Genomic DNA, 16,914 nt, shown 5'->3' with positions numbered 1-16,914 from the left:
TAAATTTAAAATCTTACATTTGACAGAAAATAAAATCAATCACTTGACCGTCACGTGAACAAGCATGCATATTTTCATAGAAGTTTCCTTAAAAATAGTTGCTAGTAAAACAGGATTTCTACTACAAACAGAGCCAAATCCATCAAGTGTCCTTTGCTAATTTAGTAATAATTTGTTCCTTCAAATAGAGGCTCTGTCCCCATCAGCTCCTCTGACAAAGGGGTCCCCCTGCATCTGGAAGATGATCCAATTACAGTTTAAAGGAACTTACAGAAAGGATGACTGACATCAAAAGTCAGAAGTTTCTGAGAGTGAGGAAGGAGAAGTGAGGGTGGGTACATTCTCATATGAGTAAAGGGGGGACAATTACACATGTCCTGAATTTTTGTAGGGACTGGAGTCAGATCCTTGGGATCTGGTTTGGACCTGCTTTCTGTTCTACCTCTCCCTCTCTCTTTCACTACGTACAGACTCCATATTTATATGAAAATAAACCCTTGCACTGGTTCTTTTTACTCTTACACACATTAACCAAAAGTGTCCCTTAAATTAAAAGCTCTGTTTGAGACAACTGGCAGACTGCAAGACTGCTGTCAGATGCCTTCTGCTGGGAAATAAAAGGGACACTGCAGGGAGCCTTTACCTTGGGAATCCCATCCAGGGCAAGATCACAAAGAGCTAACAGCTCTTCCTAGTTCTCTCCACCTACTGGGAGATGTCAACATAAGCAGGGGACTTCATTATCATGCTACAACAATGCCTGAAAGGAGAATGCATGATGGTACATTCCCACGTTATCCCAAGCTTGTCACAGGTGTTGAGATCCCGAGATGTCATGGGAATATCCAGCTGATGAGGAAGCATTTGAAGTCAACTAACTGCTGAAAAAGCCTATGTGCTCCTATTTATTGTGAATAGGTTCTGCCTGACTCCCTTTAGGCATGGCTGGGCAAATCTTAACCCTTGCAGCTTCAGATCTTCAGACTTCTTCAGCCAGCAGGGCTGTGAGTCATTGGATTGCCTGGAAACAAGCAGGGGGCTTTACACTGCAAGCCTCATGGCAGAAGAATTTTAAGGTCTGGGCAGTTGGCCAAACCTTGAGGTCTTGTAAAACTTGTTTCCATAAAAGAAAGAGATTGATTATGGAGTTAAGATTTCCTTGATGAAAGTATAAATCTATAAGGGATATATACACAGCCATGTTTCCTTGACTACAAGAGGAATCAAACAAGAAATTAATTTTTCTGTCCCAATTCCAAACCTATTTTGGCCAAACACACAAGTGAAAACTATTGTTCTTTGCTTTTCACTCTGCATTTCCTCTGTCAATCTACCATGATATCTGATGATGTCTTTCAGCTTTCTGTTTTTCTGTATTTCTTGAAGAAAGCTCTTCAAACAATGCCTTTCATACTCCTGAGAAATTTTAGTGTAAAAATAAAGGAAAAGTCTGGTAATACTTCTGTTTCCTCTCTTCTCTCTCCCTCTTTTTTTTTTTTTTTTCTAAATTTTTAATAATGGCATTTAAACTGTAAAGTGTCACAAATCTTAGTCAGTTCTTCTGTCAAATACATAATTTTAAAGAATTTAATCCAGGACTTTCATATGATCCTGTTCCATGCAGAGAGAATTATCACTGCTATGAACTGTAGGACTGATCAACTTTTCTGTTCAGCAGTACTGAGCATCAAACTATTAAAAGAGGGTTTCTAACATCAACATTCTTGCCAATATTAGTATTTCACAGCTCCCCACAACCTCTAACAATATCACCCACTGTGCTTCCCATACCATTGTGCATTTCTACTTCAGTACACCAACCAGCTTGGACAAAATTTCACCTTAGTTTGCTTTCTTACCACACAGCTGGAAAAGCAAATGGCTTTGCTGATAAAGGTGGCACTTGTTTTGTACTTAACTGTTGGACACAGCTTAAAAAACTGCCACACCATTATGGGGAAATTTCTCATCCTGATGATTTTGCACATCTGTGTTAGCATGGCCACAATTTTTGGCCCTCCTCATTCAAAGCAGAAACTTCATTCTAACAGAGTTTCAGATAATAACTTAAAAACAAAAAAACAACTTTACTGAGACTGTTCCAGTATATCCTGCCCTAGGGATATAGTGGCTAGGGTGAGGGGGGCTTTGAGCAATCTGGTCTAGTGCCCATCATGGGGCAGAGCAGTGGAACTAGGTAACCTTTAAGGTTCCTTCCAACACAAACCATTGAATGACTCTAGTATTATTTGGAACAAAATATCATTAAATACAAATGTTGACACAATTTTAACTTTAGACATTCATACCTTATGTAAGGCAAGATACCACTGAATTAAAAACCCTTTAATTATCCATTAAGTGTGTGTATTATTTCACAATTGAAGCTTTTCTTCTAGAGGAATGCCCAGCTTTCCTGGATTCTTCTGCCCTTTGGGAATGCCTCAAAAGAGACTCTCAATAGGCTCCAGAATAGAGGTTAGAAAGAAATGGGAGAAAGGAGCAGCAAAAAGGGAATGGAAAAAGAGGGACATACAGAAGGGAAAAGATGGGTCACAGCACTGAAATTCTCTAAACAGCAGTCCAAAACAGCAAGGTTCCAGGTAGGTAACATGGAAACCTTGGTTATATGCATATTGCCATGCTACACTTCTCCCATTATGTTCCATTGCTGAAGGAACCTCAGCAACAGGAAAGAAAGAATTTTTAAATGAGCAAAAGAGGTGTTCCTCTTTCCCCAAAGTTTCTTTGTGGTGTTAATTATGGTGTTAATTGTGGTGTTAAGTTTTATTAAATATGCAAAGTAGTTTGCAATGCAGCACGTTTAAACTGGTAAATCAATAGGAATATGGGAAAGGAGGGACAGGAATTGCATTCTTTTCCACTGAAAATGTTAAAAAGCAAATATGTACTTGTTGGTAAGGTAGGAAAACCATCTTAAGAATTAAAAATGCTTCATCTCATCACTGATTTCTGCCCTTTTTAATTTTTTTTCCAAGTCCTTAGGAGAGGATCAGGGAAGTCAGAGCAGCCTCTTGCTGATCTTGCACAGCTATTTCATGTTGAAAGTGCTGATCTAACAACCCTCAGGTGCATGGTTGGGAAAATTGTGATTATTGTTCTGAGGACTTGCCGTGGGGCAGCTGACCATGGATTCCTAATGTGTACCAGATGGGACCATGGCTCTTACTTTTCACAGAGAAGTATTTAGATGCACTCTGAGAATAACTCTGATAGTCTGCAGATTGGTGGTAGCATTAACTTTGTGTGAATTAAAACTATTTACCACTGCCAGGGAAAACACGAATGGAAATGCCATCAGTTTGTAGAAACACAGCTTACAGTTTTTAAAATGTTTGATAAAATGTGAATTTGTGAGTTTTTCTTCTTTAGTACATTGCTTATGTAAAGCCCCAGAAGAGTGGTTCAGAGACTGAGTGGTAAAGGATTCATCTCAGCTGCCCTCATATTCTGTCTGCAGCCAAGATGTTCAATTTCCTTCCTCTCATCTCGCTCTACAGTCAGTGGAGAGAAGCAGACATCCATTTGGTGCTGCTCTGAACTACTCTGAGGTGGTTTCTGAATGTGCCTAATTCTCTCCATTGCCCACGAGGGGAGTCCAGGACAGTGAGGCAAATGCAAATGCCGAAATGCAGAGAAAAGTCTAACTCCAAATCCTCTGTTTGCTGTTACTGATGGAGATGGAAGAGTGAATGTGATGGTCATTCCTCCTCTGCCTCCTCTGCTGAGCATGTGGATGGGTTTTGCAATAGTGGTGTTGAGTTCTAGATGAAAAATTATGAATTTTATGAAATCAAGGCACTTCCAATTAGCAATAATCATTCCTGATCCAAAGCTATGGAGGTAGGCACGAAACCAAGGTACCACTTAAGCATGTACTGAACTTTAAGCATGCAATTAATAGTACTGACAAGCACTTGTTTAAGTGCTCTGCTGGATCTAAGCCCTCTTCTTTCAACCAATATTCACCTTCCTCTTGCCAGTAGAGCTCTGACAGGAATGAATTACTCAGCTGGGATGTTGTACAAAAGAAAAGCATGTCTTCTGTGACATGCACAAAGATACCATTTGGGTTTTAATGAGAAACCACGTTTTTAAATAATAGGAAGGAAAGAAAGATCAGGGGAAATGTCCCTTTCAGCTTTCTTCTGAAAAGCCATGAGTTGATATTTCTATTAAAACAAGCTGTGTTTCCTTAATTATTTCCCCCTTACCTTGTAAAATTGAAAGTAGTTTTACAAATAAAATCTACAATTTTATTTGGCATGCAGAATGCCAGAGAAAAGTCCTAAATTGGCAATGAAAGGAAATATTTTTACTTGTCAACTTTAGTGATTGAATAATAGAATTTAGAGCAAGAGGTAATACAAATTGTTTTGCCCCTAGGAAAACTGATTTCTGATGGATGTAACCCATCAAAATATTTTTAACATATTTTTTAACTTTTTTGTTGGATTTTAATAATGTTTCTTCCTTTTCTTTACATTTAGAGTTGTACACATTGCATTTGGTCTAAGATTGCACCACACAGTGTTCAAATTGATACTTAACATGCACAAATTCAGGACATCTATATTTAATGTTCCTAGATTAACTGAATCTCCTTTTGGAGATGTATCTCCAAATTCTGAACTCAGTTTTTAAATTATTTACCTCAATCTATAGGAAGTTAAAAGATCAGTCAGTTGCTGAAGATGTTCTTGGCTTAATCTAAAATACCAACGATGTCAAAATGCTGCCATTGCAATTCCAATATTTCTGCAATGCCCAGATAGGAAAGGACCCAGACAATAACTGGAATGCTCTTATCTCACCCAAAAATCAACCTGAACTTAAAATTGCTCCTTTTCTTGTTATGAAACAACAAAAAATCTGGTGAAAACAAAGCAGTTTTACAATAAGACTGAAGATTAACTCAGGCAATTCTAAACAGAGGAGGACATCAAGGTGGCTGTGGGCAATTTCTAAAATTAGAGAGATGATGTGGAAACCACTACAAAGTAGTAATTTTTCTTCTTGTCATGTAAGAGTTTGATTTCAACACAATTGCTGACTAAAGCTGTGTCACAGCATAATATAACATCCTTATGCATGTGAGAAATGAAGTTACCACTAATATGAGAATTTTGAGAGAATTTCCTGGCTTGTTTAACAAAAAACCCTCATGCACTATAGTGCAAAGTCAATGTTTTACAGACAGAAGTATGGAGTTTTAAAAATGCTAGCAGAATGCACATAAAGGAATTAATTGCCTGCCCTGATAACCTTAGGCAGCTGCAGCTTTAGCAGAAACAGCTTTCTGCATGGGAATGGAGTCCCTGGGTGTAGGGATGTGTAGGGGTTTTTCCCATGGCTGGATGGAATTCTGGCAGCTTTGTCGGGAGTCCAGACTTCCACCTGGATTCAAGATACCAAACAACTCTGTTCTTAGAGGAAGATGTTGCATTCATTTTTGCACAGGACATTGTCTAACTCCTACCTCTCAGGTTTATCCCTCTCTAGACCATTCATTCATTTTAGTGAGATTTTATACAAATACACTGAAAACAGCACAGTCAAACTCCTCCTGTTGACCACTTCTGCTGTGCAGTTGTTACTGCTTTTATTGACACTTTCCTCCTGTGGAACTCATGAAACATGATTCAGATGTTAACATCAAGTAATTTTCTTTTTTCTCTTTATAGAATAAGACTGTTTCTAAGGACTCTTCATCTGTAAATACCTCCAGAGTGCTGCTTGACTTGTAATTTCTTAGTTAATTAATGTCTGGGTGCAGTCCTGTGCTCTAGGATAACCCTGCTTCAGCAGGGAGGTTGGGCCAGATGATCCATTCTGTTATTCTTCTCATTCAAATTCGTTTTATTTTCAGGGTGAGCTCATCATATTAAAACACCACCTCTACGTCGGTGGCTCAAAATGTAATAACATTATTCAGCAGACACCTAATCCTTCTAAAAGTAATTGGGAAAACTGGGGACAATTTGTTTTCTCTGCTCCCTACTGCTCCCAAACACCATTTAAATATCAATTTGCATGCTTTATAAAATAATAACTAAATTTCTTCTAAATAAAAAATTATTCAGCTTAATACTTTAATACTTAATACAGGAGGATTCATTATGTTCAAGTTCAAAAAGAGGTAGCTGTCAGAATCCACTATTACATAAATAGCAGGTTTAAAATACAGATTTTTAAAGGTGTTAATTATGGATCACATTTTGAAAAACTGCTACTTGGGGTTTTTTAGGTTTTTTAGGGCCCTTTTTGGTAAGCTACCAAAATTGGTTTGGACCCCACCAAGTATTTTAGTGTTCATTTTTTTTAAGAGGAATTTGTGGCCCGGCTCCAACACCTGCTCTGACTGTCGGGTAAGGTACTCAAGAGGAAGGCTTTGAAGTGTCCAGGAAGCAGGACTCTTGGTTTGCCAAGAGAAGTCCTTAAATTGCAGAGATTTACCACAGCACTGGCACCACAAAGATATTTATTCCCTATGAGACACTGGATTTTGGAACAGGATGGTGAAGGAATAAATTGAGTACTTAAAGCATTTTGGAAAAAATTAATATTTGAACTAAGTATATTTTTGCCAAAAGTTATATTCGTTGTTACTTAAAACTTATGGGTGGTGATTTCACCTTTTTTTGCTGATGAAAATTTTCGGGGAAAAAATACCTTTATCCATCCACACCAGTAGTTATGTACACAGTCCATTCGTACAAATTCACACCAAAGGGGTATTTACCACTAGCTCACCTGCTAAATGAAGGTCAAAATGTAAGGTGGATCATACAGCACTCAAAATGAGAAATTAACAAGAAGTTAATGTTTTTTTTTCCTGATTTCTATTAGGTATAAATAAAAATCTCATTGTGAAATCTAGTGATCTTCATCATTTGACCTACAGAGTTTGCTATCCCCGTTGTTCTTTTCAAACATACACTCAAAATGTATATATTGTTTGTGATTTGATTCTGAAAGGCTTACTTGCAGATGTCAGGAGGGATACTTGCCTATGTGTCAGCTGTTATACAGGATTGAGCACTATTTTTTGAAATGCATACTGTGAAATATATGGATACAAAAACCAGGCACATCAATATACAATTGTTGTAATTGTGAAACCTTAACACCAAGTTAATATCACTTTCTTGCATCTAGTGTGTGATACATTTGAGAAAACATATGGCAGAGAATCCTTTCCAAATGGTTTAGAAATGAAAAAGTGTCCTCTATAAGCCTATGTCACCAAGGAAGGGAATGTTTTCTCATTTCTCTGGGTGCTGGAGCCCCATGATGAGCAGATTTGCATAACAATTAACCTCTAAAAATAATTTATAACCTCTCAGATGAGAAATCAGCTTCAGGGTAGTTAAAAGGGGACACATTTTTTATTAACATGACTGTTTGTATAAAGGAGACATCAAAGCAGCATAGACAGACCCTCATACTTCCTATGCATTACAGAGAGAGCACAGTGGTGCTTTACTTCCATTATTTCCTGCAGAACTGCTAGGGGAGGGAGAGAGGGAGAGAGAGAGAGAGAGAGGGAGGCTTCCTTTATTTACAGAAACTCATCTAGCCTAATAAGGTATTTAAAAGATTAAACACTGCATAGTTTTTGTGCTCATACAAAAGTACAAGAATCCCCTTATTTCTTACAGCTGTCCTGCCAGGCTGACAGTGGAGATGTTCTGTTTTCACTTACTGTCTCCCTGGCTCTGGGGTGTGGACAAGGAAAACACAAGGGCAGGGAGCAGCTATGAATAGGAAAACTTGTAATTTAGAAGTGCTTGTGGTTTCACACAGCCAGGGCTAGTCCTAGGACAACACACTGCATCTGAATTTAAGTCCTCTCTCCCTCAGAAGGAAACCAGTTTATTTTGACCATTTGCTCTGTCTGGTACTCTACTCTAGGGCTTTCTCTCAAACATTTATCTTGGTACTCAGAAGTCAGCATTCAGTGTCCTTGAAGCCTAAAGCCTTTCAGCTTCATTGGAGTGTGTGCTCACTTGTTTTGGTAGATATCAATAGACCCTGCTTTGCAAAGCCTGCCCCATCAACTCACCCACTAATGAAACTATTCTATCCAGAGATACTCCCACCACTGTTTCCCTCTGCTGTGACCATCTATCTCCATTACTCAGCTTGGTGTGAGGAGACATAGCTCTGTTTTCAGTGGCTGTACTTGTCTTGGTCTTATAATACAGATATGTTCATCCATCTCAGTATTTTAGCTGCTGTAGAACAGGAAAACACACAGGTACTTTCCATTTCATGTTTCATTTTTATCTTGTAAGTCAACCTTCTAAATTAGATGGTTTTATTTTATTTAGGTGAATAACATCACAGTCCCAATACTGCTCACTCCTTTCATGTGACATGAAAAATTGTTTCCATTGCATACCAACTCAGCACTCTATTTTCTGCTGATTTTGAATGCTTTCTTGAAATTCTTACTAGACTTCTGGTTTGGCTGAGGAAGAAAGAAATCCCCCTCTCTGTTTTCTCATTGCTTCAATCATCACCAGAACATGAGATTGCAGAGTAATCACCGCCTATTTTTCAGAATCAAAACACAGTCTAATACTGTAGATAAATGAAGACAATAAAAAAAATTAAATCTAATACTTCAAATCTTAAACAATTTGTCAGCAGAGATAAAAAATATCTCCAATCACCATCACTACTCAATCTGGGGGCTTTGCTCTCCTCTGTAGCACTGAGGCTTGGATCTGGATCAAGGCAGAAGTATTGGACCAGAGCTAAAATGCTCCTAACACCTGGGGAGTGTCTTGGTCAGCGTGGCCTAAGACTCATCACTGATTCTGGATGAGGAGGGGATCTTGTACAGACTAAAACTCAACTGGGTTTGCTTTATGAAATTTGGGTGAGCCTCAAAATATTTCAGTCAGAAAGAGTTTGTCACAATCCAATAGACCAATCTCCACTAACATCTGTTTCCAAGACATGTATGAGACAAGTGTTGTGCTTTCATTTCATTCCTTTCACCAATTTTTCTGAAGCAATGACCAGCAAATTTTAAAACCATGATCTCTGCCCCACATTCTGAGAGTTTGTTTAAAATGTGAAAATGTGTTTCATTTTGAAGGGATTGAGTAATGCTAGGTATAAATTGGAATATTCATAAAGTTTAGGCTGATCACAAAAGGGCACTCACTCTCCAGTCCTTTTAATCTTTTTTCTTAATGTGTGTAATTAATTTGGAAGATGAATTCTATCTTTCCTAACAGCCTCGCTTATTTGAGAAAATTGTTGCTTCTTCAACCCTGTGTTCCAGATATTCTCCCCTCTCCCCACTTCCTTGGTGCCCATTAGGTCTTACTGGACTCTCAGTTCAAGGAAGGAAGGGGAGAAAAATGATTAATTAAAAGACAGAAAGATAATGAAAATTAATTCAAAGCTGGTAACACAATTAGACCTCTCATCACACTGTATTAAAATCTAGATTAGGACATCAGCTCTATAATTTTTAATCACAGCATATTGGTGTTGCAGATGACTTTGAATTTGGTTTCTGTTCTGCAAATCCAGACTGCTTTTTTTGCTTAATCCAGGATACATTAAATATATAAAAAGAAACAAGTTACGGACAAGTTGTAGAGTTTCCTTGTGGGGAAAAAAGCACTTCTGTAGAGAATGCTTTATAAAACCTAAAAAGAAAAAAAAAAAAAAGGAATTGTAACATCCTGATAGCATCTTAGCATTGAAAAATTGATTGTCAGTCTCTACTTCAAACATTGTATGGATTTATGCTTAATGAGCATGACCAACACTTTAAACATGTATTTAGACCATCCTGGCCACAGGATTAGACTTGTCTGCCATTAACTAATATGAGAAAAGAGAGATTGGAAAGTTTTAAAGTTTTACTTTTGATCTTACTAACTGGAATACAAGTTAAGATTCTGAGGAACCATGATATTTGCATCCCTCTTACCAGCAAGAGCATCCATCAAGTGCAGAACAATTGTGAACTCAATCTTTTGTTCTGCAAACAAGGTAATGGTGCTCTACCTTGTGACACAGTAAAACACAGATCTGAATTTGATGTCTAATATTTAGGTCAGAGTGATGCCAAGGTTAATACCTCCCTGTGTACTATTTGCTGTTAAAATACCACTGTCAAAAGAAATTTCAATTCTAAGCCAGCTATACTGTATTGCATTACACACACAGAGGCCTTGAAAGTGTTATAATGATGTTTCTATCTTGGCTTCTATTGCCATACAGATTGTGATTGTTAATAGCTGTCTGAAATTGATTTTATTAAGAACATTTCCATGTTCTTCCTCAAGAGTATTGTTAGAGAAGTTTCAGGTCAGCCTCCCTGGAAGAGAAACCATAAACTTTGCTCAAGCACTCAAAATGAAATGTTTGTGTTAACTCAGCTAATAAACAGCTGAAGTGAGAGTCTTTAAACCTCTCTTCCTTTTTAGTGTGGGCAGAAGGAAGAGTAATGACACACACTTGAAGAAATGTAGCACAGGAGATTTGAAACCACGTACATTTAGTGCTGATGATCTCACTTGGGTCACTGGGCAGCCATTTCTCTGGCTGGATGCTGCCAGTCCAGGGCCTCTTGAAGTGACAGCCAGGTTGTAACTAAACAGAGATTCAAAAGCCTGAGAATTTTGTAGGAAAATCCTCTCTAGGCAGTGTAATGGTTTTGAAAGCAAAACCACTGAGAGACTCCAAGTCAGAAATACAATTTAATAGGAAAAAAGAGAAAAACAAAATACATGCAATAGTACAAAAGAAAAACCACTGTCATAATAAAACCTGAGACCTGCTAGTCAGGGTGTTGGTAGCAGTCCCATTAAATGGTGGCTGCAGTCCTCCTGCAGTGACAGATGTGGTTCAGTTGAAGCAGTGCTCCTGTAGGAGGGTGCAGTTTTCCTCTGATGGTCCAGTGATGATGTGGAAAGGTCCAGTTTTCCTCTGGAATTCAGTGTAAAAAGGCTGCTTTGGTGTTCCAAATCTCAGTTTTTATCTAGGTAGGAATGTTTGGCTCCTCCTCCTGGGTGGAGCATTTCACAATGGGATGATGTAATTTTATCAATCATGCAGTGGGACTCAATGGCCCATTAACAGAAGATATATTCCTAGGAGAAGGCTGGGTCGTGGGAAAGATAAAGAATATGGCCACATCTGGTTTTAACAGATGGCCCATTAGCAGAGGATATCTCCACAGAGACAAGAATCACTACTCCACCTGGTTTCAGCAGATGGTGATAGAATACATACTTTTGGGCACATCTTTACATTGTAACCTAGGACAGCAGTGATGACTGGAAGAGTATATTGGAAGGCATGGCTGCCTTGTGTGCTGGATCAGACTGGAAAGCAAGGAAAGAGCAGGTGGGTGAGCTGTGGGTTTGTAAGTAGCAATAGTTCCCTCCTGCCTCGCATGCTTCCACGGGTGTTTCAAAGGGAAGTGTGCTTAGTGCCGGCTCACGCAGCAGTGCTGGTGTCACACACACCTCAAACACTGACCAAGGCAAAAATCACATGCTGTTACTCAATCTTTATAGGGAGATTGGTGCACGTAAAGCAGCTGGGTCATGTGGCAAAACGGGCTTTAACTGGAATTTGGATTGCTGGCTCTGCAGCTGTGTAGATCTCCCAGACTCTTCCCATGTAACAGTCCAAATGTCTACCCAAGCTACATACTATTTACTGTTACTCAGTAGAAGATCTGCTATTGTTAAGAAGAAAATCCAGTTCTTCTGTGTTTTTTGCAAGGGACTTAAAATCTTTGAGAGGTTTTCAGGGCTTTACTCCTCATACTTTTTCACAAAGGGGAGTGCAAGAGCAAGTTGATTCTTTTGAAGTCAGCCAATCAGATATTGAAAAGAAAGTTTTCAAACACCTGCAGCAGGAACACGAAGCTCAGCCAAATCAGACTGTTCCTGCAAAAGCTGTCCTGCCGGTGCTGCTGTCATGGAACAAACAGCACTGTGTTTAACACTGGGGATATGTTCAAGAAAATTACATATTTTACTACTGAAAACCTTGCAATTTTTGGAACATCCATAAAAATCATAAAGATTAATGAGATTGCATTACATTTCACAAAGCTCTACTCTGTGGGAATGTCTGGACTTCTAAGTGGGATTTGTCTTATTAACCTCCTTTTTCTATGGGATGGCATCATAACTTTCACCTGATGTAGAGGTTATCATGTTGTTCCACAGAGTAATATGGAAATTAAAATCCCTTAACATCAAATGTACTGTTCTTGGTATTCAGGGTTTCCTAATCCTCTACTGCTTGACAATAAAATGCTATTGAGGGATAAAGTGGGAGCTGGATACCCACAGAAGTGGGGAATACATTTTTCTGTTTACCACACTAAACTGATACACTATGTTTCCCTCTGGGAGTGGAGATGTAAGGAAACACTGATTGCCTGAGGTCCTAAAGTTGCTGTAGCTCCCTTCCAGCAAGGACAGGATAAGATCTTTGCACTAAAAAATTGACAGCATGCACTAAATTCTATTCAGGAAAATCCTCTGACTTCAGAATCATCAAGTCCATTCACACTATGAATAATTTTGATCTCTTGTGGTGTAATGAGTAGCAACCCCAGCTTCATGAGGGAAAACTACCCAGGTTTTGGTTTGGGTGCAGGTACCTGCTGTGACCATAATAAAATCAGAATTTAAGTCCTACAGCCTCAGAAGCAATGGAATCTGTACTGAGTGTGGGAAGGAAGCAAGTCAGAACTATTAGCACACTGAAGGAATATGTTCTTAAATTTGGGATCCCTGAAGCACTGTATATGCAAAGCAGCCATGAATACAGCACAAAGAGATTTTAACCTGACTTTGACTAATTTTCTTTTAGAACCTGCACTTAGAAAGGATTTTTTGATGTTTCGTTGATAGATTGATTGATTATACCACAGGAAAATACAATATCTGATAAAACAACTCAATCCCAGATTGTTGCAGCAGCCCTGTAATAGGGAAGTAGGCTTAAAACAGTGACACAGCAGTAGCTGGATTCTGTATGTACCATTTAATTGCATGAAGCATCTTTATTTTTCAGCCTCTTTTGAAAGATTTTGACCTCTCTGTTTCCTGCCTGTATTATACTGTCTTCCAGAGCACAGCTTAAAATTTAATGCATTAATAAATGCCATCAAGAAAAATATCCAGATAATTCACATTAGGTGCCATGAATAATTATAAAATCAATCATCAAAATGATCTTCCCTAAAATTATGCATTTTTCCTTTTCATTGCATCATTAATTTTGAGGTCTAATCCTGTATACTCTTTCCAATTCTCCTGCTGATGTCAAGCAAACCCTCATTAAACTCAGATATTCTTCCCTGCTGGTTCAAAATCCAGCTTCAGAGCCTATTTTTACAGTTCCTCAGACTTTCTTTCTGTTTCTTAAGACGGTCTGAGGAAACCTAGCATACCACATCTAATAAAATAATTTAATAAAAAAAAAAAAAAAAAAATCTTGCAGATATTTTATGTACAGAAAACTCAGCTGTGCTGATTTTGGAAAATGCCTCTTCACAAGTAGTTGTGGGATGACAGGGAGTGGATGTGGGGCTTTTTTCACAAGCATTGCCTTCTGCTATTAGTAGAGGTACACGGTGAAGTGACAGCCTTTTGGGCAGAAGCAAACTCTTATAAATAGGTGAATATTTTTCAGGCCTTTCTTCACCACATTATTGCTGACAAATGTGTCTCTGTTCAAGGATCTTCCCATTCAGTGAGGATCAACATAACACATATCATGTGAAAATCTGAATTCCCAATAACCTCCTTATTTAAATGACTGGTCTGGGGCCTTTTCATCAGGGTGAAAGGGAGTAGAACAGTTAATGAAACTCTTTCATTTTCTGCACTGCATTTTCCTTCCCTGACAGAATGGAAAGTTGCTGCCATTCCAGGCTTCCCCTGGCAGTAAATAGACCTACAGGACCCACTGTCCACTAGATTAAAGAATCTTCCTCAGTTTGTGCTGATTGACTATTTTTTCTGCCCCTTAGTAGCCTCAGTGCAGCATCAAACCATGCACTGCTTTAAAGTTGAAAGAAGAGGTACTGGTAATTCAAACAAATGCCATATAAGTTCTTTTTATTTTTTTAAGATAGATTGGTGTTTCATTTATTTTTGTCAACAATAACTTCCTAAGAATTATTCTTAATTACTGTATAGACAGATCAGAGGGTTCTAATCCTATCCTGATTTAGTGCCTGTGGTACCCTCACCCATTCTGTCTCTGAAGCATTACTGGCACTGTTACCCTTCCCTACAATTAACTCATACCATGTTTTGCTTACCACTCCAGAGGGAAACACCAACAGCTTTTTGGACTTGTTCTATGTTCCAGATGACTTCATCTAACTTGAGAGCTGCACTGGAGCCTTCACACATGAGCATCCATGCCAGAAAAACAGAGGCATATCTCAAAGAAATTAAGAAAAAAAGGATACAACTCCTTTTACTGTCATATTGAATGCCTATGTGACTTTATGTGACATTTGCATTATTATAGAAATTCTCACTCCTATGAATAAGAATTATTCTGACCAATAGTGATGAATTAAAATGTAAGCCTATGCAAGAAAAACAGTGTTGCTTTTTCTATAGAAAGAGTCTAACAAAAAAATCCATTCTTCATTGCTTATGGGTGGTACTTCTAAATAATGTCAGCTTAGTCATTGGTTGAAGAGAGAAGTATTTCTCCCTATTAATATAAAAATGTCGTTTTCCAGGTTCTGATATATGAGGGTTGGTATATTCCAGCAAGAAAGTCTAAGGCCATATTTCTTTAGTTGTTTTCTTGATATGATTTCAATGATTGAACTGAGAACTCAATTACTGAATCTCCATTTTGGGCACATTTGCAAGTGGTTTTGACTTCTACCTGTAAGTCTCAAGAATAGGGCTGTTGAATAAAATTCACATCTTCTGAAATCGAGAAAATACACATTTTTTATGTTATCATCATAAAAATAATTTCTAGTCATGCTTGTTCTGTGTTACAGAAGCATTAATCCTTCAACAGGGATGTTGATTTTACCAGCTTACTATGCCACAGTGAGTGTTTAGTTCTTGCTTGCTCTGCCTGACTTGTAGCTGGACATATTCACTGCTCTTACCTGCCCTTCCATCTGTCTGGACATTTATAAATGTTAATCACAACAGTCCTGTGCTCTGCATCTTCTGTGAATCAATGGAGGAGTTTATCTGGCAGAGCTACACTCACACATCTATTCTGTGAAAATTTCCACCATAAAATACACTTTCATGGTTTAGAGCTTCTAGGGCACCATGCAGGTATCATCTTCATGACTATCCAATGTTAGATCCTTTATGGATCTAAATTTGTCCTCTTTTCTAATTTTCTTCAGCTGCTCCTCTTAGAAATACAATAAAATGAACACTAGTATGTTTTCCATTGTTATTTCTCTTTAGCAATACCTGGATTTATTTTATTAAGCAGGTCTCTTGATATCTTTAAAGGTATTCTGGAAAACCCAAGGTTACCCTCCCCACATGCATATCATCAATACAATATATTGTCTAGAAGTTATGTTTTCCCATGATCCTTTTACAACTGAAGCATATTTTCTCCTATATTTAGAGGATAATAAAAATGGTAATTTAAAATCATTCTGTATTGAAGATGATTCCCTTTTCAGTGTTTCCTGTCCATATTATCTGCATTCTTCTGCTCAATTGTAAAAGAATGGGTATCAAAGAGGCACCAGCCCTGGTAGAAATTCCTCTGTCAAGACAACATCAAGCTGATGTTTATATAACTATAACTCAATTCCCTCAATTTTTTGGCAAGCTAATAACACTGATATACCCTTAAATTGTTGAGCAGCAGGCAGTAATTTCCATGCTATGGAATATTTGTTTCTGCCTCCCAATAATAAAAATGACAGCCTCCTCTTGATTCCTTGTGACCACTGTTTTTGAGAATGAAGAATTCTCATATTTCCATTTTGGCCCATTTCTCCCTCATAAAATAGGCCATGAAATTAATATTGTGCAAGGCTTATGATTCCTGTCTTTCTCTCTTGGCAGTGCTTTCTTTTCAGTTGTCACTTGTGTCAGAGTCTGATCCTACAGTGCTGTCCCAGTGGGGGACAGGCTGATACCATCTGAAAGCAGCTCTAGTTATACATCTGGGAAAAATCAGATCCAGGCTGCCTTTGAAGCACAGAGGATACCAGTTGTCTGAACCAAGCTGAGAGCAAGATTACACCTGCAGCAGCCCAAAGGTGCATATTGACAAAAAGGTAATGAACTCACACCAGCTGCCTCACTGAAAGATCTCGGGGGGAGCAGAGGCTTCCAGCTCCCACTGCAGTGTAGTGGGCTGTGGGAGGGCTCACAGCACTGACCCCAGCCAGACCTGCCATGAGAGAGGTGCCTGGGCTTTGCCTGGTGGTACCTGGATTGTTAGCTGCTGCATCAAACACCTCTGGAAGCAGGCAAAACACACTGAAACTCTGCTGGAAGATAGTATCTGTCCCTGCAAAAGCCAGGTTTCTGCAGCACCAGCACTGCATGTGGCTGCATTTCTTCTGTAACACATTCACAGTCCTTTCTCCTTTAGTAAGACTGGTCTTTCCTGCCTCTGAACTTTGGTTGGGTATCCATACAGCTGACACAGCTACTAGTTTTTATCCTATTCCTGGGATGTGTATCACATCTAGTGCCCCTGATCTGAAGGCACCTTCCTGGGGGAGAAATAGCATGGCAGAGAAATTATATTCATATTTAAAGCACTTCCTGTATTGTGCTCCCAGACTGCATGGAAACGGAGGTAAAAAGCAGCCTAAGCATTTCGTTGTTCTGGTAGGGTTATTCATGTTTATCTAGTGCTTTTGTT

This window comes from Oenanthe melanoleuca, chromosome 1, assembly GCF_029582105.1.
Source record: "Oenanthe melanoleuca isolate GR-GAL-2019-014 chromosome 1, OMel1.0, whole genome shotgun sequence".
Taxonomy (NCBI): domain Eukaryota; kingdom Metazoa; phylum Chordata; class Aves; order Passeriformes; family Muscicapidae; genus Oenanthe; species Oenanthe melanoleuca.
The sequence above is the reverse complement of the archived record's forward strand: the minus strand, read 5'-3'. Positions refer to the sequence as shown.